The sequence below is a fragment of the Tympanuchus pallidicinctus genome, unplaced genomic scaffold, assembly GCF_026119805.1.
Source record: "Tympanuchus pallidicinctus isolate F22 unplaced genomic scaffold, pur_lepc_1.0 scaffold47, whole genome shotgun sequence".
Lineage (NCBI taxonomy): Eukaryota > Metazoa > Chordata > Aves > Galliformes > Phasianidae > Tympanuchus > Tympanuchus pallidicinctus.
The window spans coordinates 813,457-836,294 of NW_026294766.1; the positions used below are offsets into that span (position 1 = coordinate 813,457).

General features: G+C 42.0%; 1 long non-coding RNA gene across 3 annotated transcripts in view; it reads right to left on the minus strand.

Annotated features, from left to right (window-relative positions):
- LOC128090536 (uncharacterized) overlaps positions 1–15,445 on the minus strand; it is a 64,507-nt gene extending 49,062 nt beyond the window's left edge. The window contains exons 1-2 of one of the 3 annotated variants that reach the window (XR_008210971.1): positions 14,947–15,445; positions 2,090–2,397 (exon numbers count right to left, since the gene is read on the minus strand). This is a non-coding gene — a long non-coding RNA (uncharacterized LOC128090536). Of the gene's footprint in view, positions 1–2,089; positions 2,398–6,270; positions 6,579–14,946 lie in introns of all 3 variants that reach the window. The other 2 variants (XR_008210972.1, XR_008210973.1) reach the window with 2 other exon arrangements.
- Positions 15,446–22,838: the final 7,393 nt, after the last annotated feature.

The window sequence follows — 22,838 nt, forward strand, 5'->3', positions numbered from 1 at the left end:
AGCTTTCTCCTTGTCCCACTGACAAAGCTGTCTAAGTCTCTCTGAGTGGCATCCCATCCCTCAGTCATCTTGACCTTATCACATAGCTTGTTGTCATCCACAAACTTGATGAGAATGTACTTGATCCCACTGTCAATGTCACTGCTGAAGATATTAAAGAGCATTGGTCCCACTACTGACCCCTGAGGAGCACCACTTGTTACTTTCTCTAGCCAGACATTGAGCCCATGACCACCACTCTCAAGGTATGACTAGACTAAACTTTGTTCATCAGTCCACCTTTCAAATCCACACATTTTGAATTTGAAAAGAAGGATATGATGGGGACTACGTCCAAGTCTCTACTGACATTAAGATAGATGACATCAAGCATTTTCCTCATCCGCTCATGTAGTTATGCCATCATGAAATGCACTAGTTCTCTTTTCAAAATTAGTTCTTTTTTGTAACACTGAACAGTATAAATTGTATTTTCTTTACGTAGCAGTAGCTAATAGCTTTTACCTGAAATGAGCGTGTTTCTGAAGAAACAAAAATTGGATATGCTACTTTTGAACATTTTCTATTTTTTCTTTGTCAAATCCTAACCATTTTAAATGCATAGGTTTTCTTCAGTTTTGTTTATTTTGCTTGCTAAGTCAGGGCTTGAAACCGTGATTGAGCACCTAGTAGTAAGGCAGGGCCAAGCCAGGGGAGCTCAAGTGTATGCAGTGCACATGAATGACCAGTATGGGTATTGACAGGATCTTCCTCTTCCCAGACCTCATTTAAGTGTTGGCAGTGGAGCTGAGGGTATCTCATCTGGAGATCCCTGCATAGCTGAGGCCTTCCAAGGATAAGCAGGTTTTTTTTCCTTATTTCTGTCTCCATGACTGCTCTGTTTAGCAAGTTTTCACTCACTGCAGCCTGGGGTCTTGCTACTCTGCTATCACTGTTGTGCTTTTCATTGTGTTACAACCACTAATTTAAGTGACTTGCTAAAACTCACAGGGCAAGGACAGTATTTAAGTGAGCCAGGAGATATTTGGCCTGGTATTTCATCTTCTTCTTCTTACAAAGTACCCTTGTGTGAGGAAGTTTGTGTGAGGAACATTTGTTTTGTGGAAGCTGATTCAGGAGAACTCAATTTTTAACATTCCAAAGGGAAATCTCTCTGGAGTTATGACTACAAGCAGGCAAGCAAGAACTGAATCTATTGTAGAAGTTTAGGACCATATGAAAAGACAGCTACATTAGTGAACTGGACTGCCTGCATGAGTATGCTCCCTGGGATTCAACAAAATCTAAAGTTGCACTTTATTTCTTTGATTACCATTCACTCACTACTTCAAAATCTCAATTTTAATTCTATACAAATTTTCATTTTTCTGCTCTATGTGCAGATTTCCAGAAGAGTGCAATGCAACCAGCAACAGGTTTTGCAAGAATGGGATTTATTTATTTCTTTGATCCATAGTCCAACAATAATTTTTGTTTTGTCACAGCCAATTTTCCTTTCTCTTAATAATCTACTTGCACCTTGGAGGCATTTGTTAGAGGTAAACCCTATGGTTATCACTACACAGCCAGTAAACATAGTAGCTGGCACTCCAATTTTCATCACAAAGGGAACATTAAACATGTCCACACGGCAAATTAGAACCCCCACCCCCCTGTAGTACCGGATATAGTGATCCTGCCCCAGATATCAGGACAAAGGATGTTGTACCAAAGGCCAGGACACGCCCCAGCACAAGTGGAGGTGTTTGACTCAAGACAAAAACACAGCCTGTATCCTACCACTGAAGGCAGGCCCACCACTCCTCATACCTTGTAAACATCTGTACTACTCCCCTTGAGGCTGTGAAGTCCACAGGACCACTGGTAGGAGCATCAACACTTCAGTGTGCTTCAGTATCTGTGAGGGTATGTCATGACACCAGGTGGTGGAGTGCTGGGAGTTCTGGGAACCAGTGAACCCAAACCTGAACTGAAGAAGATAAGCCTCCAGAAGCAACATCAAGTACTGTTCCAACACAACCATAAGAAGACCGCCAACAATCACCTTGCAACAATCACCTGTCAATCAAATCATTGATAAGTACTGTACCGGCATCACGATACACGTTGTACTTCATGTTTCCAAAACAGCAGGAGTTTACCCCTGACCTACTCAATCTTTGGTTCAGGCTGTGACCTAGCAACTCTGCTGCACTCCATCCCTTCACAGCCTGAACCAATGATTGAACATTAGTTGAGAGGTCAATGCTATCCCAGGGAGCTCAGGTGCAAGCAATGATTGGAAAAGGTGCTTTTATTTAAGTGTTAGCAGCAGAGGGAGCAGTATCTCTCTGAGTTTGCTCTTCTTTTGAGTTGTTACTAGTTTCTGGAAGGGGTGAGCTAATTTTTCTTCATTACCTGCTGCTATGGTTCTTGTAGGTTATGTATGGGTTACCTGTTAGGTATGGTCATATGGTCTTGTATGGTTACCTGCTATGGCGCTTCTATCCCATTAGAAAGCACTGTCATGACATTCTTTTGCCATGTGACTTAGTTTAAAATATTTCCTTAAGGTGACAGCCTTTTCTCAGTTCTGTTGCTTTATTTGTCAGTGCTGCTCTGCAAACCTTGCTGTGACTCCGGGCTAGGCCTGGCCACTCATCAGGGTAGAGCTGCTGCCGTGATAGATACAGCTGTAGGGGGTGCAAGTTGAGTTGGGATACACGTAGCATGTGGGTTACAGGTTGTGTATGCCTGAGTATCTAACTCACACTAAAATGTCTTGGCTGTATGCATGTGGTGGCTGGAATCCCTTGGCATTGTAGAAGCAAAGTTCAGAGCCAGAAAGTAAGGGAACGCAAAATTATGAAAAAAAGAAGAAATGATCTATGGAAAACTAATTGTTACAGATGTTCTTTGATCCTTGAAAATCATAAAAATAGTCTTGGGGAAAAAAGAAAAAAAGAAAAAAGCTGGTTTGGACTAACGGGCTTAAAGCAGGTCAGAAAAAGACTCGTGTAAATACTAAGGACAGAGAACTTTCTAAAAAGTAAGCAGCTAATCAGCAGTATTTAAGCTGTAGGGAAAAATATTACTGTGCTTTGACTAATTATAGAAATATTTATAAGGCCCCATTCATTCATTCATTCATGCATTCATTCATGCATTCATTCAGCCTGGCCCCATCCACCCCTTGGCCAGGCTGGGCTGCTCCAGGAGGCAGATGATGTGGCAGGGTGAGCAGGTGGAAGTGTGAGCAAAATTGTTTTAGAGGCAGAATGTTCTTGTTTCACAGTATTGCATATATGCAAGCCTGCATTCAAGATGGAAGAAAGGGGCCTAGAATTTCAAAGAGATATGATGCAAAGTGGACAATGAGGGTCATTGCAAAAACTGTCCTTCTTTAGGGAACAAAACTTGCCTCCTTTTGAGTTTAATGACAGTCCTGCTATTGATTTGTGCGTGCCCTATCTATTCATTTTTCTGCCTCCCTGATTTTTTTTTTTTTTCCACTTTTGCTCAGATTAATGACTTGCTTCATTCCTTAACTTTATCCTCTCTTCCCAAAAAGTGTTGTCACTTAAACTGGCTTAGCATAGCTACTCTATTTATTCTATAACACCCCGAGTTTTACATTTCAGTTGAAAAATTCACTATCACTATAATCACCAGGAAGAAGAAATAGTTGCTTTAAACTTGTACAGAAGTAAGATCACTTCTGAAGAAGTAAGATCTCAATCCTGTCAGTCCTCCAACTGAGAGTGTGACAAATGGATGTCACAAAAGGAGAAAAAACACAATCATCTAGGAAATGTAAGGGTTAATGAAAGGTAATATGTCACTTCATGGCAATAGTAACACTTTTCTGATCATACAAAACAGGGACAGTCAGCAGTATGCTAGGGTTGCATTCAGGATGCAGTACTCCAGATGTGGTCTCACCAATGCAGAGCAGAGGGGCAGGATCATCTACCTTGACCTGCTGACCACCATTCTTTTGGTGCAGTCCAGGACAGGAGTGGCTTTCTGGGCTGTGAGGGTACACACTGCTAGTTCGTGTCCACTTGCTATTTACTAGTATCCCTATGCCCATTGTGGCAGGGCTGTTCTCTGTCCTTACATCCTTCAACTTGTACTGATACAAGGGGTTGGTTGCCATTACCCATGCGCAGTAGCTTGCACTTGGATTTTTTGAACCTCATGAGCTTTCTCCTTGTCCCACTGACAAAGCTGTCTAAGTCTCTCTGAGTGGCATCCCATCCCTCAGTCATCTTGACCTTATCACATAGCTTGTTGTCATCCACAAACTTGATGAGAATGTACTTGATCCCACTGTCAATGTCACTGCTGAAGATATTAAAGAGCATTGGTCCCACTACTGACCCCTGAGGAGCACCACTTGTTACTTTCTCTAGCCAGACATTGAGCCCATGACCACCACTCTCAAGGTATGACTAGACTAAACTTTGTTCATCAGTCCACCTTTCAAATCCACACATTTTGAATTTGAAAAGAAGGATATGATGGGGACTACGTCCAAGTCTCTACTGACATTAAGATAGATGACATCAAGCATTTTCCTCATCCGCTCATGTAGTTATGCCATCATGAAATGCACTAGTTCTCTTTTCAAAATTAGTTCTTTTTTGTAACACTGAACAGTATAAATTGTATTTTCTTTACGTAGCAGTAGCTAATAGCTTTTACCTGAAATGAGCGTGTTTCTGAAGAAACAAAAATTGGATATGCTACTTTTGAACATTTTCTATTTTTTCTTTGTCAAATCCTAACCATTTTAAATGCATAGGTTTTCTTCAGTTTTGTTTATTTTGCTTGCTAAGTCAGGGCTTGAAACCGTGATTGAGCACCTAGTAGTAAGGCAGGGCCAAGCCAGGGGAGCTCAAGTGTATGCAGTGCACATGAATGACCAGTATGGGTATTGACAGGATCTTCCTCTTCCCAGACCTCATTTAAGTGTTGGCAGTGGAGCTGAGGGTATCTCATCTGGAGATCCCTGCATAGCTGAGGCCTTCCAAGGATAAGCAGGTTTTTTTTCCTTATTTCTGTCTCCATGACTGCTCTGTTTAGCAAGTTTTCACTCACTGCAGCCTGGGGTCTTGCTACTCTGCTATCACTGTTGTGCTTTTCATTGTGTTACAACCACTAATTTAAGTGACTTGCTAAAACTCACAGGGCAAGGACAGTATTTAAGTGAGCCAGGAGATATTTGGCCTGGTATTTCATCTTCTTCTTCTTACAAAGTACCCTTGTGTGAGGAAGTTTGTGTGAGGAACATTTGTTTTGTGGAAGCTGATTCAGGAGAACTCAATTTTTAACATTCCAAAGGGAAATCTCTCTGGAGTTATGACTACAAGCAGGCAAGCAAGAACTGAATCTATTGTAGAAGTTTAGGACCATATGAAAAGACAGCTACATTAGTGAACTGGACTGCCTGCATGAGTATGCTCCCTGGGATTCAACAAAATCTAAAGTTGCACTTTATTTCTTTGATTACCATTCACTCACTACTTCAAAATCTCAATTTTAATTCTATACAAATTTTCATTTTTCTGCTCTATGTGCAGATTTCCAGAAGAGTGCAATGCAACCAGCAACAGGTTTTGCAAGAATGGGATTTATTTATTTCTTTGATCCATAGTCCAACAATAATTTTTGTTTTGTCACAGCCAATTTTCCTTTCTCTTAATAATCTACTTGCACCTTGGAGGCATTTGTTAGAGGTAAACCCTATGGTTATCACTACACAGCCAGTAAACATAGTAGCTGGCACTCCAATTTTCATCACAAAGGGAACATTAAACATGTCCACACGGCAAATTAGAACCCCCACCCCCCTGTAGTACCGGATATAGTGATCCTGCCCCAGATATCAGGACAAAGGATGTTGTACCAAAGGCCAGGACATGCCCCAGCACAAGTGGAGGTGTTTGACTCAAGACAAAAACACAGCCTGTATCCTACCACTGAAGGCAGGCCCACCACTCCTCATACCTTGTAAACATCTGTACTACTCCCCTTGAGGCTGTGAAGTCCACAGGACCACTGGTAGGAGCATCAACACTTCAGTGTGCTTCAGTATCTGTGAGGGTATGTCATGACACCAGGTGGTGGAGTGCTGAAGTTCTGGGAACCAGTGAACCCAAACCTGAACTGAAGAAGATAAGCCTCCAGAAGCAACATCAAGTACTGTTCCAACACAACCATAAGAAGACCGCCAACAATCACCTTGCAACAATCACCTGTCAATCAAATCATTGATAAGTACTGTACCGGCATCACGATACACGTTGTACTTCATGTTTCCAAAACAGCAGGAGTTTACCCCTGACCTACTCAATCTTTGGTTCAGGCTGTGACCTAGCAACTCTGCTGCACTCCATCCCTTCACAGCCTGAACCAATGATTGAACATTAGTTGAGAGGTCAATGCTATCCCAGGGAGCTGAGGTGCAAGCAATGATTGGAAAAGGTGCTTTTATTTAAGTGTTAGCAGCAGAGGGAGCAGTATCTCTCTGAGTTTGCTCTTCTTTTGAGTTGTTACTAGTTTCTGGAAGGGGTGAGCTAATTTTTCTTCATTACCTGCTGCTATGGTTCTTGTAGGTTATGTATGGGTTACCTGTTAGGTATGGTCATATGGTCTTGTATGGTTACCTGCTATGGCGCTTCTATCCCATTAGAAAGCACTGTCATGACATTCTTTTGCCATGTGACTTAGTTTAAAATATTTCCTTAAGGTGACAGCCTTTTCTCAGTTCTGTTGCTTTATTTGTCAGTGCTGCTCTGCAAACCTTGCTGTGACTCCGGGCTAGGCCTGGCCACTCATCAGGGTAGAGCTGCTGCCGTGATAGATACAGCTGTAGGGGGTGCAAGTTGAGTTGGGATACACGTAGCATGTGGGTTACAGGTTGTGTATGCCTGAGTATCTAACTCACACTAAAATGTCTTGGCTGTATGCATGTGGTGGCTGGAATCCCTTGGCATTGTAGAAGCAAAGTTCAGAGCCAGAAAGTAAGGGAACGCAAAATTATGAAAAAAAGAAGAAATGATCTATGGAAAACTAATTGTTACAGATGTTCTTTGATCCTTGAAAATCATAAAAATAGTCTTGGGGAAAAAAGAAAAAAAGAAAAAAGCTGGTTTGGACTAACGGGCTTAAAGCAGGTCAGAAAAAGACTCGTGTAAATACTAAGGACAGAGAACTTTCTAAAAAGTAAGCAGCTAATCAGCAGTATTTAAGCTGTAGGGAAAAATATTACTGTGCTTTGACTAATTATAGAAATATTTATAAGGCCCCATTCATTCATTCATTCATGCATTCATTCATGCATTCATTCAGCCTGGCCCCATCCACCCCTTGGCCAGGCTGGGCTGCTCCAGGAGGCAGATGATGTGGCAGGGTGAGCAGGTGGAAGTGTGAGCAAAATTGTTTTAGAGGCAGAATGTTCTTGTTTCACAGTATTGCATATATGCAAGCCTGCATTCAAGATGGAAGAAAGGGGCCTAGAATTTCAAAGAGATATGATGCAAAGTGGACAATGAGGGTCATTGCAAAAACTGTCCTTCTTTAGGGAACAAAACTTGCCTCCTTTTGAGTTTAATGACAGTCCTGCTATTGATTTGTGCGTGCCCTATCTATTCATTTTTCTGCCTCCCTGATTTTTTTTTTTTTTCCACTTTTGCTCAGATTAATGACTTGCTTCATTCCTTAACTTTATCCTCTCTTCCCAAAAAGTGTTGTCACTTAAACTGGCTTAGCATAGCTACTCTATTTATTCTATAACACCCCGAGTTTTACATTTCAGTTGAAAAATTCACTATCACTATAATCACCAGGAAGAAGAAATAGTTGCTTTAAACTTGTACAGAAGTAAGATCACTTCTGAAGAAGTAAGATTTCAATCCTGTCAGTCCTCCAACTGAGAGTGTGACAAATGGATGTCACAAAAGGAGAAAAAACACAATCATCTAGGAAATGTAAGGGTTAATGAAAGGTAATATGTCACTTCATGGCAATAGTAACACTTTTCTGATCATACAAAACAGGGACAGTCAGCAGTATGCTAGGGTTGCATTCAGGATGCAGTACTCCAGATGTGGTCTCACCAATGCAGAGCAGAGGGGCAGGATCATCTACCTTGACCTGCTGACCACCATTCTTTTGGTGCAGTCCAGGACAGGAGTGGCTTTCTGGGCTGTGAGGGTACACACTACTAGTTCGTGTCCACTTGCTATTTACTAGTATCCCTATGCCCATTGTGGCAGGGCTGTTCTCTGTCCTTACATCCTTCAACTTGTACTGATACAAGGGGTTGGTTGCCATTACCCATGCGCAGTAGCTTGCACTTGGATTTTTTGAACCTCATGAGCTTTCTCCTTGTCCCACTGACAAAGCTGTCTAAGTCTCTCTGAGTGGCATCCCATCCCTCAGTCATCTTGACCTTATCACATAGCTTGTTGTCATCCACAAACTTGATGAGAATGTACTTGATCCCACTGTCAATGTCACTGCTGAAGATATTAAAGAGCATTGGTCCCACTACTGACCCCTGAGGAGCACCACTTGTTACTTTCTCTAGCCAGACATTGAGCCCATGACCACCACTCTCAAGGTATGACTAGACTAAACTTTGTTCATCAGTCCACCTTTCAAATCCACACATTTTGAATTTGAAAAGAAGGATATGATGGGGACTACGTCCAAGTCTCTACTGACATTAAGATAGATGACATCAAGCATTTTCCTCATCCGCTCATGTAGTTATGCCATCATGAAATGCACTAGTTCTCTTTTCAAAATTAGTTCTTTTTTGTAACACTGAACAGTATAAATTGTATTTTCTTTACGTAGCAGTAGCTAATAGCTTTTACCTGAAATGAGCGTGTTTCTGAAGAAACAAAAATTGGATATGCTACTTTTGAACATTTTCTATTTTTTCTTTGTCAAATCCTAACCATTTTAAATGCATAGGTTTTCTTCAGTTTTGTTTATTTTGCTTGCTAAGTCAGGGCTTGAAACCGTGATTGAGCACCTAGTAGTAAGGCAGGGCCAAGCCAGGGGAGCTCAAGTGTATGCAGTGCACATGAATGACCAGTATGGGTATTGACAGGATCTTCCTCTTCCCAGACCTCATTTAAGTGTTGGCAGTGGAGCTGAGGGTATCTCATCTGGAGATCCCTGCATAGCTGAGGCCTTCCAAGGATAAGCAGGTTTTTTTTCCTTATTTCTGTCTCCATGACTGCTCTGTTTAGCAAGTTTTCACTCACTGCAGCCTGGGGTCTTGCTACTCTGCTATCACTGTTGTGCTTTTCATTGTGTTACAACCACTAATTTAAGTGACTTGCTAAAACTCACAGGGCAAGGACAGTATTTAAGTGAGCCAGGAGATATTTGGCCTGGTATTTCATCTTCTTCTTCTTACAAAGTACCCTTGTGTGAGGAAGTTTGTGTGAGGAACATTTGTTTTGTGGAAGCTGATTCAGGAGAACTCAATTTTTAACATTCCAAAGGGAAATCTCTCTGGAGTTATGACTACAAGCAGGCAAGCAAGAACTGAATCTATTGTAGAAGTTTAGGACCATATGAAAAGACAGCTACATTAGTGAACTGGACTGCCTGCATGAGTATGCTCCCTGGGATTCAACAAAATCTAAAGTTGCACTTTATTTCTTTGATTACCATTCACTCACTACTTCAAAATCTCAATTTTAATTCTATACAAATTTTCATTTTTCTGCTCTATGTGCAGATTTCCAGAAGAGTGCAATGCAACCAGCAACAGGTTTTGCAAGAATGGGATTTATTTATTTCTTTGATCCATAGTCCAACAATAATTTTTGTTTTGTCACAGCCAATTTTCCTTTCTCTTAATAATCTACTTGCACCTTGGAGGCATTTGTTAGAGGTAAACCCTATGGTTATCACTACACAGCCAGTAAACATAGTAGCTGGCACTCCAATTTTCATCACAAAGGGAACATTAAACATGTCCACACGGCAAATTAGAACCCCCACCCCCCTGTAGTACCGGATATAGTGATCCTGCCCCAGATATCAGGACAAAGGATGTTGTACCAAAGGCCAGGACATGCCCCAGCACAAGTGGAGGTGTTTGACTCAAGACAAAAACACAGCCTGTATCCTACCACTGAAGGCAGGCCCACCACTCCTCATACCTTGTAAACATCTGTACTACTCCCCTTGAGGCTGTGAAGTCCACAGGACCACTGGTAGGAGCATCAACACTTCAGTGTGCTTCAGTATCTGTGAGGGTATGTCATGACACCAGGTGGTGGAGTGCTGAAGTTCTGGGAACCAGTGAACCCAAACCTGAACTGAAGAAGATAAGCCTCCAGAAGCAACATCAAGTACTGTTCCAACACAACCATAAGAAGACCGCCAACAATCACCTTGCAACAATCACCTGTCAATCAAATCATTGATAAGTACTGTACCGGCATCACGATACACGTTGTACTTCATGTTTCCAAAACAGCAGGAGTTTACCCCTGACCTACTCAATCTTTGGTTCAGGCTGTGACCTAGCAACTCTGCTGCACTCCATCCCTTCACAGCCTGAACCAATGATTGAACATTAGTTGAGAGGTCAATGCTATCCCAGGGAGCTGAGGTGCAAGCAATGATTGGAAAAGGTGCTTTTATTTAAGTGTTAGCAGCAGAGGGAGCAGTATCTCTCTGAGTTTGCTCTTCTTTTGAGTTGTTACTAGTTTCTGGAAGGGGTGAGCTAATTTTTCTTCATTACCTGCTGCTATGGTTCTTGTAGGTTATGTATGGGTTACCTGTTAGGTATGGTCATATGGTCTTGTATGGTTACCTGCTATGGCGCTTCTATCCCATTAGAAAGCACTGTCATGACATTCTTTTGCCATGTGACTTAGTTTAAAATATTTCCTTAAGGTGACAGCCTTTTCTCAGTTCTGTTGCTTTATTTGTCAGTGCTGCTCTGCAAACCTTGCTGTGACTCCGGGCTAGGCCTGGCCACTCATCAGGGTAGAGCTGCTGCCGTGATAGATACAGCTGTAGGGGGTGCAAGTTGAGTTGGGATACACGTAGCATGTGGGTTACAGGTTGTGTATGCCTGAGTATCTAACTCACACTAAAATGTCTTGGCTGTATGCATGTGGTGGCTGGAATCCCTTGGCATTGTAGAAGCAAAGTTCAGAGCCAGAAAGTAAGGGAACGCAAAATTATGAAAAAAAGAAGAAATGATCTATGGAAAACTAATTGTTACAGATGTTCTTTGATCCTTGAAAATCATAAAAATAGTCTTGGGGAAAAAAGAAAAAAAGAAAAAAGCTGGTTTGGACTAACGGGCTTAAAGCAGGTCAGAAAAAGACTCGTGTAAATACTAAGGACAGAGAACTTTCTAAAAAGTAAGCAGCTAATCAGCAGTATTTAAGCTGTAGGGAAAAATATTACTGTGCTTTGACTAATTATAGAAATATTTATAAGGCCCCATTCATTCATTCATTCATGCATTCATTCATGCATTCATTCAGCCTGGCCCCATCCACCCCTTGGCCAGGCTGGGCTGCTCCAGGAGGCAGATGATGTGGCAGGGTGAGCAGGTGGAAGTGTGAGCAAAATTGTTTTAGAGGCAGAATGTTCTTGTTTCACAGTATTGCATATATGCAAGCCTGCATTCAAGATGGAAGAAAGGGGCCTAGAATTTCAAAGAGATATGATGCAAAGTGGACAATGAGGGTCATTGCAAAAACTGTCCTTCTTTAGGGAACAAAACTTGCCTCCTTTTGAGTTTAATGACAGTCCTGCTATTGATTTGTGCGTGCCCTATCTATTCATTTTTCTGCCTCCCTGATTTTTTTTTTTTTTCCACTTTTGCTCAGATTAATGACTTGCTTCATTCCTTAACTTTATCCTCTCTTCCCAAAAAGTGTTGTCACTTAAACTGGCTTAGCATAGCTACTCTATTTATTCTATAACACCCCGAGTTTTACATTTCAGTTGAAAAATTCACTATCACTATAATCACCAGGAAGAAGAAATAGTTGCTTTAAACTTGTACAGAAGTAAGATCACTTCTGAAGAAGTAAGATTTCAATCCTGTCAGTCCTCCAACTGAGAGTGTGACAAATGGATGTCACAAAAGGAGAAAAAACACAATCATCTAGGAAATGTAAGGGTTAATGAAAGGTAATATGTCACTTCATGGCAATAGTAACACTTTTCTGATCATACAAAACAGGGACAGTCAGCAGTATGCTAGGGTTGCATTCAGGATGCAGTACTCCAGATGTGGTCTCACCAATGCAGAGCAGAGGGGCAGGATCATCTACCTTGACCTGCTGACCACCATTCTTTTGGTGCAGTCCAGGACAGGAGTGGCTTTCTGGGCTGTGAGGGTACACACTACTAGTTCGTGTCCACTTGCTATTTACTAGTATCCCTATGCCCATTGTGGCAGGGCTGTTCTCTGTCCTTACATCCTTCAACTTGTACTGATACAAGGGGTTGGTTGCCATTACCCATGCGCAGTAGCTTGCACTTGGATTTTTTGAACCTCATGAGCTTTCTCCTTGTCCCACTGACAAAGCTGTCTAAGTCTCTCTGAGTGGCATCCCATCCCTCAGTCATCTTGACCTTATCACATAGCTTGTTGTCATCCACAAACTTGATGAGAATGTACTTGATCCCACTGTCAATGTCACTGCTGAAGATATTAAAGAGCATTGGTCCCACTACTGACCCCTGAGGAGCACCACTTGTTACTTTCTCTAGCCAGACATTGAGCCCATGACCACCACTCTCAAGGTATGACTAGACTAAACTTTGTTCATCAGTCCACCTTTCAAATCCACACATTTTGAATTTGAAAAGAAGGATATGATGGGGACTACGTCCAAGTCTCTACTGACATTAAGATAGATGACATCAAGCATTTTCCTCATCCGCTCATGTAGTTATGCCATCATGAAATGCACTAGTTCTCTTTTCAAAATTAGTTCTTTTTTGTAACACTGAACAGTATAAATTGTATTTTCTTTACGTAGCAGTAGCTAATAGCTTTTACCTGAAATGAGCGTGTTTCTGAAGAAACAAAAATTGGATATGCTACTTTTGAACATTTTCTATTTTTTCTTTGTCAAATCCTAACCATTTTAAATGCATAGGTTTTCTTCAGTTTTGTTTATTTTGCTTGCTAAGTCAGGGCTTGAAACCGTGATTGAGCACCTAGTAGTAAGGCAGGGCCAAGCCAGGGGAGCTCAAGTGTATGCAGTGCACATGAATGACCAGTATGGGTATTGACAGGATCTTCCTCTTCCCAGACCTCATTTAAGTGTTGGCAGTGGAGCTGAGGGTATCTCATCTGGAGATCCCTGCATAGCTGAGGCCTTCCAAGGATAAGCAGGTTTTTTTTTTCCTTATTTCTGTCTCCATGACTGCTCTGTTTAGCAAGTTTTCACTCACTGCAGCCTGGGGTCTTGCTACTCTGCTATCACTGTCGTGCTTTTCATTGTGTTACAACCACTAATTTAAGTGACTTGCTAAAACTTACAGGGCAAGGACAGTATTTAAGTGAGCCAGGAGATATTTGGCCTTGTATTTCATCTTCTTCTTCTTACAAAGTACCCTTGTGTGAGGAAGTTTGTGTGAGGAACATTTGTTTTGTGGAAGCTGATTCAGGAGAACTCAATTTTTAACATTCCAAAGGGAAATCTCTCTGGAGTTATGACTACAAGCAGGCAAGCAAGAACTGAATCTAATGTAGAAGTTTAGGACCATATGAAAAGACAGCTACATTAGTGAACTGGACTGCCTGCATGAGTATGCTCCCTGGGATTCAACAAAATCTAAAGTTGCACTTTATTTCTTTGATTACCATTCACTCACTACTTCAAAATCTCAATTTTAATTCTATACAAATTTTCATTTTTCTGCTCTATGTGCAGATTTCCAGAAGAGTGCAATGCAACCAGCAACAGGTTTTGCAAGAATGGGATTTATTTATTTCTTTGATCCATAGTCCAACAATAATTTTTGTTTTGTCACAGCCAATTTTCCTTTCTCTTAATAATCTACTTGCACCTTGGAGGCATTTGTTAGAGGTAAACCCTATGGTTATCACTACACAGCCAGTAAACATAGTAGCTGGCACTCCAATTTTCATCACAAAGGGAACATTAAACATGTCCACACGGCAAATTAGAACCCCCACCCCCCTGTAGTACCGGATATAGTGATCCTGCCCCAGATATCAGGACAAAGGATGTTGTACCAAAGGCCAGGACATGCCCCAGCACAAGTGGAGGTGTTTGACTCAAGACAAAAACACAGCCTGTATCCTACCACTGAAGGCAGGCCCACCACTCCTCATACCTTGTAAACATCTGTACTACTCCCCTTGAGGCTGTGAAGTCCACAGGACCACTGGTAGGAGCATCAACACTTCAGCGTGCTTCAGTGTCTGTGAGGGTATGTCATGACACCAGGTGGTGGAGTGCTGAAGTTCTGGGAACCAGTGAACCCAAACCTGAACTGAAGAAGATAAGCCTCCAGAAGCAACATCAAGTACTGTTCCAACACAACCATAAGAAGACCGTCAACAATCACCTTGCAACAATCACCTGTCAATCACATCATTGATAGGTACTGTACCTGCATCACGCACGATACACGTTGTACTTCATGTTTCCAAAACAGCAGGAGTTTACCCCTGACCTACTCAATCTTTGGCTCAGGCTGTGACCTGGCAACTCTGCTGCACTCCATCCCTTCCCAGCCTGAACCAATCATTGAACATTAGTTGAGAGGTCAAGGCTATTCCAGGGAGCTGAGGTGCAAGCAATGATTGGAAAAGGTGCTTTTGTTTAAGTGTTAGCAGCAGAGGGAGCAGTATCTCTCTGAGTTTGCCCTTCTTTTGAGTTGTTACTAGTTTCTGGAAGGGGTGAGCTAATTTTTCTTCATTACCTGCTGCTATGGTTCTTGTAGGTTATGTATGGTTACCTGTTAGGTATGGTCATATGGTCTTGTATGGTTACCTGCTATGGCGCTTATATCCCATTAGAAAGCACTGTCATGACATTCTTTTGCTATGTGACTTAGTTTAAAATATTTCCTTAAGGTGACAGCCTTTTCTCAGTTCTGTTGCTTTATTTGTCAGTGCTGCTCTGCAAACCTTGCTGTGACTCCGGGCTAGGCCTGGCCACTCATCAGGGTAGAGCTGCTGCCATGATAGATACAGCTGTAGGGGGTGCAAGTTGAGTTGGGATACACGTAGCATGTGGGTTACAGGTTGTGTATGCCTGAGTATCTAACTCACACTAAAATGTCTTGGCTGTATGCATGTGGTGGCTGGAATCCCTTGGCATTGTAGAAGCAAAGTTCAGAGCCAGAAAGTAAGGGAACGCAAAATTATGAAAAAAAGAAGAAATGATCTATGGAAAACTAATTGTTATAGATGTTATTTGATCCTTAAAATCATAAAAATAGTCTTGGGGAAAAAAGAAAAAAAGAAAAAAGCTGGTTTGGACTAACGGGCTGAAAGTTTGGTTTCATTATATTATTGAAGTTAAGGGAAATAATGTAAAATTGATTTTCAAATGGATTCTAAGATTTCATATGTGTTTTTAATCCCTCTTTAGAGGAAGACAGCATGTCAAGTGATGCAGTTTTACACAGTCGATTGAGGCCATGATCTTGGCTTTATAAACAAATACAGCAACAGTGGTAGTGAGAATCCATGATTTTATTTTCATGCAGCTTGAATGGTCTTTTCGTACTTTTATTTAATTATTATTACTAGTTATCATTTTTATTTATTTATTTTTTTAATTGATGCAAGTTCTGAAAATAATCAACTGGTTTTCCTTGGCCAAAACAAAACACCATGAGGTTTCCCTCAGGTGGCCGTGGCCTCTTTATTGTTAGTTACTACTAGTGGCTTCTTCTCTACTAATCAGTTTGTGGATGACCTGTTGAAGGATAATGAAGTTTCCTTAGTTGAGTGAAGTATCAGAATATCAGTGAAAAAGGTGTCTGTAGTAAATATTTTTCATGTTTGCATTAAAAATCATAATACAAGCAGATTTCTGAGATGGACGTATACTGAAGTCACTTGGAAGCAGACACACAAACAGAACAACCAAGCTTAAACAACCAACTCAGCCCTCCCAAAACCCCCTGGCCCACCCCCCCCCCCCCACACACACACACACAAAAAACAACAAACAAACAAAAACTAAAGCAACAGCCATGCAGATAGACAAACAAAAATAAAAACAAAAAAAAGAAAAAAAAAGAAATGAAGAACAAGAAAAAAAACACACAGTGGAAACTACGAAAAAGACAATGAGAGATACAGAATGATGGGGAAGAAAACTGTCAGCAATACCTGTAGACAGACAATACCTTCTAGAACTAACAATGCAAAGGCAGATATACATATGCAATAATAACACCAAAAACAAGATCACTACTGTATTATAATTAATAAGCCATTCCCTTCTCTGAGGCAGTTCTTTTGTTTCTTACATAATCCTGGAATGCAATGAAATAGCAAGTATCAACTAGTAACAGTGTTACACTATCTCCAGCTCTAAAATTAGACTCCTTATCTGGTTTGGACTAACGGGCTTACAGCAGGTCAGAAAAAGACTTGTGTAAATACTAAGGACAGAGAACTGTCTAAAAAGTAAGCAGCTAATCAGCAGTATTTAACCTGTAGGAAAAAATATGTATATGCTTTACTGTGCTTTGACTAATCATAGAAATATTTATAAGGCCCCATCCATACAGAATTCAGAGATTTACAGTACAAGGTAGTAAGAATCCCAAATGAATTTTTGTCCTTTTCTCAGAGCTGAAGTTAGAAAAGCACTGGACTGGGCTCCCCAGGGAGGTGGTTGAGTCACCATCCCTGGATGTTTTAAAATCCGTTTGGATGCGGTGCTCAGGAACATGATTTAGCAGAGGGTTGTTAGAGTAAAAGTAGTGTGGTTAGGTTATGGTTGGACTTGACGATTTTTAAGGTCTTTTCCAACCTGAGTGATTCTATGAGTGGAAGTGAGAAAACGACCTGCCAGAAATCACAAAACATACATAGAAATGGTCTGTAGCTCTGTCAAGGGTTGAAGCCTAGCAAGAAACCTTTTTGAACGTCTTTGAACTATTTCTGAAAACTTTCTGAATTCTGCCTCTCCTCCATTCTTTACATAGCTACAATGTATTAGCCAGCTATAATTATCTCAAATTTCTTTTTGTACTGTTTGTAATTGCTACAGTTTTCCAGAGCACATCGTGTATCAAACCTAACTAGATAATCCTCACTGTAAGGGGCTATGAGTCCTTTCCATTTTGATTGGAGAAGGTAAAGCCATGGAGATATTTTATTGAATTTATGATTATCAATTTATGATCAGATATGATACAAACTATGGAGCACTTACAAAGCTTTGCTTTCTGTGCTTTGATTGCTTCTGCATTTGCCAAAACTCTCTGTCCTTATTACTCTAGTTTTCCAACCAAATATGTGATAATCTCCAAGAAATACCAGTTTCCTTGATAATAACTTGCATTTTCTCCAAAAAATGCAGACTTAAACTGTTCAATAGGACATTTTCCGCCAAAAATAGGATACATTCTCCCCAAAGGAACAGTTTTCTCTCATGCATATTCCATTTCCTCCCAAAAATACCGCATTTCAACCCTAAAGACCACATTTTCATCCAAAATATTTTGGATATTTTCTCCCAGAAACACCAGCGTCATCCCAACTTGATGACATCTTGGACCAGCAATACCACTTTTCTCTCCCTAATATTACAGTTTCCTCCAAAAAGAGATCTTCTTCCAGACTTATCGGCATTCTCTCAAACAGATGACATTGCCCCCCAGAAAGAAGACGTTTTCTCCCTGAAATACCAGCTTTCAAAGGAATAGCTCCAATTTCCTCCCTAGTAGACTACTTTGCACACCTTCATATGACACTTACTCCCAACAATACGGCATTTATCACAGAAATGCCACTTGACTCCCAAATGTGGGACATTTCCTGCCAGAAATACCCCTTGGCTCTTCAATAGAGGATGTTTTCTCCCAGAAATACCAGCTTTCTCCCACATAGATGATGACCCCTCCCCCACTCCCCCAAAATATGATACTGTCTCCTGGGAATACCACTTTTCTTAGAAATACCTCAGGCCTTCTCCAAACAATATGACAATACGACAATCCTCAAGGTGACATCTTCTCCCCAAAACATGACATTTTCTCCCAGAAATGCCAGTTCCCCCCCCCCCCCCACCCCAGGTGCCGCATTTGCTTCCAAAAATAAGACCTTCTCTCCCCGAAATAATGGCTTGCTCCAATAAAAAGACATTATCTCCCAGAAATACATGTTTTCCCCAACCTGAAAGAGGACACTTTCTTCCAAACATACGGTATTTCCTCCCAGAAATCCCACCCTTCACCCAAATACATGGCATTTTCTCCCACAAGTACTACTTTTCCCTCAAAAATAGGACACTTTCTCCCCAAACAAGGATCTTTTCTCCCTGAAATACCAGTCTTCTCCCCAAAGGGATGACGTTTTCTACCAGAAATACAGGTTTTCTTAGGTATACTTCATGTTTCTTCCACAAAATACTACATGACAGTAGCAAATGTGACATTTTCCAACAAAAACATGATATTTCCTCCCAGAAATACCAGCTTTCTCGCAAATATGTGATCTTTTCTGCCTAAAGAAGACAGTTTCTCCCGGAAACACAGTTCTCTCACAGACATAGGAACTTTCCCCCCCAAGATAAGACATTTTCTCCCAGAAATACCAGTTCTCTTAGGAACGCCTCCCATTTTCTACCAAAAATACGACTTCACACTCCTCAATAGGACACTTATTCCCAGAAATAGGGCATTTTATCACAGAAATACCAGTTTCTCCCCCCAAAGTACGACGACATTTTCTCTCAGAAACAAGACATTTTCTCCCAGGAATACCAGTACCCTTAGAAATTCCTCACATTTCATCCCAAGAGCACTACTTTACACTCCTCAATATCATGTTCACTCCCATCAAAATGACATTTGATCACAGATATTCCAGTTTTCTAACAAAGATGGGACATATTCCCCCGGAAATACCAGCTTATTTTTTAAAATGCGGCATTTTCTCCCCAAAATCCCAGCTTTCGCACAAATAGATGTCATTTTTCCAACAAAGCATGCTGTCTTCTCCCAGAAATTGCAGTTTTCTGAGAAATACCTTCCATTTTCTCTCAAAAGGACTACTTTACACTCCTGAAGAGGACATTTTCTCCCATATAGACCCTATTTTCTCCCCAAAGGACCGGTTTGCACTCCAAAAAGAAGACAGTTGCTCTCAAATAGAAGACATTCCTTCCCAGAATTTCCCCCTTTGCTCCAACAAGTAGGTCATTTTCTCACAGAAATACCACATTTCAGTTTTCCTGTAGTTATGCACCTGAAGTGCATAGGAAAAAAAACACGTGTTGGTAAGCAAGAGTAGGGAACTTGTTTTCCTTTATATCCTCCTGATAACACTCATTTCTCAGGTCTATTGTCTCTGTAATCTTGAGATCGCTACTCTTCATGGCTTTGGGGAGTTTTCAAAAAATAGTTTTCAATCATCATTTCATAATGAAAATGGAGATTTAAAGAGCACCTTTTTATAGCGTTACTGAAACTTCAGCCAGAAGGGGTATCCTCAAGGCTAAATTGAAGATTCTGAAGTGGAAGATGAGTACCTGATGAGTATGTTTCACTTCACCGTATCGGGAAAGTTTATTAGAGGACTTAGGAAATCATACACTTTCTTTCACTATCAATATCGAAGTAGGAACTGCATTGACAGTAAATGCCAGTGTTGTTTTTTTTCTCTCATTCATTAGTGTTCTTAGTGACCTTCTCCTCAACATAATATGTATGCTATATATATATTATAATGTAATATGCTCCCTGAGAGCACTACATCTGTCGCTCCACGAACGTCCAGCTGCCTCTTTAGGGAAAGTTCTCCCTGCCACTGTTCGTCACGGAACGCAGAAGTGGAGCCACGGAGAAGCACACTGCGACGAACTGTCGCTTAAAGGAGAGGCACGGACACGGCATTCCGAGCCAGGCGAAGGGCGTCCTGCATATACGTACTCCGGGCGAAGTCAAAAGCGCTCCTTTGCGATGCGCGGAGAAGAGCCCGCGACTCGGGGAAAAGCATGCGCCGGCAGTCGCTGTTCCGCGGCGAGCGAACAACATCGAGACCGCGGCTAAGCGCTGGAATCGGCACCCGGGGAGAAGCGCGATTTCTCGGGCAGCGAGTGCAAACGCTCCGGAGCGATTCAGCGCGAATGCCGGTTTCGAGCCGTGAGAGCGAAGTCGTGCCGCTCCGATGCCGAGAAGGGGCGAATTCAGCGTGCCGCGGTCCCTCCGAAGGGGGGTTTTCTCTGCGCAGTGCTGGAAGACTCCCTCTCGCCTTTTTCGAATGTGCTCCCTGAGAGCACTACAGCTGTCGCTCCACGAACGTCCAGCTGCCTCTTTAGGGAAAGTTCTCCCTGCCACTGTTCGTCACGGAACGCAGAAGTGGAGCCACGGAGAAGCACACTGCGACGAACTGTCGCTTAAAGGAGAGGCACGGACACGGCATTCCGAGCCAGGCGAAGGGCGTCCTGCATATACGTACTCCGGGCGAAGTCAAAAGCGCTCCTTTGCGATGCGCGGAGAAGAGCCCGCGACTCGGGGAAAAGCATGCGCCGGCAGTCGCTGTTCCGCGGCGAGCGAACAACATCGAGACCGCGGCTAAGCGCTGGAATCGGCACCCGGGGAGAAGCGCGATTTCTCGGGCAGCGAGTGCAAACGCTCCGGAGCGATTCAGCGCGAATGCCGGTTTCGAGCCGTGAGAGCGAAGTCGTGCCGCTCCGATGCCGAGAAGGGGCGAATTCAGCGTGCCGCCGTCCCTCCGAAGGGGGGTTTTCTCTGCGCAGTGCTGGAAGACTCCCTCTCGCCTTTTTCGAATGTGCTCCCTGAGAGCACTACAGCTGTCGCTCCACGAACGTCCAGCTGCCTCTTTAGGGAAAGTTCTCCCTGCCACTCTTCGTCACGGAACGCAGAAGTGGAGCCACGGAGAAGCACACTGCGACGAACTGTCGCTTAAAGGAGAGGCACGGACACGGCATTCCGAGCCAGGCGAAGGGCGTCCTGCATATACGTACTCCGGGCGAAGTCAAAAGCGCTCCTTTGCGATGCGCGGAGAAGAGCCCGCGACTCGGGGAAAAGCATGCGCCGGCAGTCGCTGTTCCGCGGCGAGCGAACAACATCGAGACCGCGGCTAAGCGCTGGAATCGGCACCCGGGGAGAAGCGCGATTTCTCGGGCAGCGAGTGCAAACGCTCCGGAGCGATTCAGCGCGAATGCCGGTTTCGAGCCGTGAGAGCGAAGTCGTGCCATTCTTTAACCCGAGGCATCACCTACCGAGTATTTCTGCCAGAAGTCAATCTGGTAAAAGCGCTTAAGGCTAAAAGAGTGATCTGTGGCTAGAAATAAAACTTGAAGTGAAATGATGTAATTATAGCTAATCTGAGGATATGAAATAAATATATGCGTATATCTCCATGCTTGTGATTAGATACTATGTCCATCATTATCTGCTAGTCAAATGAGCCTACGAAAGTTCTAATGGAAATGTTGTCTTGCTGCATAAGGGAGAGAATTAAATCATTCTGGCCAGATTTACTAGAGATGCAGTGAAATCCATCTCTTTCGGGAATATTTTAAGGACATAAACAAGCATTGTATATACCCAGAGCAAATTCGACAGAGAAACGCACTGAGGCAGAGCAAACTAGTTTCTTGCAGTGAACAATATTGCAGTGTCGCAGCATGGGTTTTGAATTCTATTTCGGTGAAGGAACACCAAGAAACAAAAACACATTCATGATCAGCTTCCGCCTGCAATAATGGAAGTCTTGAAATTCCTGATTTCAGTGTGCTAAGCAAGTGAACAGATCTTCTTTTGTTCTGTAAACGAGAGGGTTTTCTTTTTGTTTTGTTCTGTTTTAATTAAGGCTGCAAATTATGTAGAGGAGAAAGTCACTAAGAACACTAATGAATGAGAGAAAAAAAACAACACTGGCATTTTTTGTCAATGCAGTTGCTACTTCGATATTGATGGTAAAAGAAAGTGTATGATTTCCTAAGTCCTCTAATAAACTTTCCCGATCCTCATTTCTTTGTAGAAAGCATTTGATCCTTAGTTTGCACTATCTCAGCAAAAGCCAATGTGGTTTTCAGAATAAACAAATGTCTTCAAATCCATATGCTCACCGAGTCTCATACTTCTGTGAGCCTACTGCCAGTGTATCCTGTCAAAGATGAAGTGAGTTACTGCCTGGTGATTAAAAAATTCTGAATATTCTAAAGTAGTCAGAAGATTATGGTTGCTACTTATCTGAACAGTAAGCAGAGTAATGGGACCCAGAAGTAAAACCTAAGTCTATACTAGAGAAATTTCACCATACGAATACTGTTCATACACGGTAATTCTATAATATCCTATCTTCATCTTAGGTAGGAATGTTGAGCTTTTCTTTTACTATGTGTTGAGTAAAACTGCGTTTTACGTGTATTTTACATGTATTCAACAGATGTTAATCTGCTCATCAGACTTTTCTAAATAGAATACACAGTATGCTAAAACCTGAGATCAGACAGTTTTGCTTCAATTTCCTGCTTTAAAACCACTCCAGTTGAGCTGGTTATTATGTGAAATGAATAGATACGTAAAAAGAGAAACTCCGCAACCACTAAGAAACACTGTTCCCTGGGAGAAGAAGCTGACCTTCACCACACCTC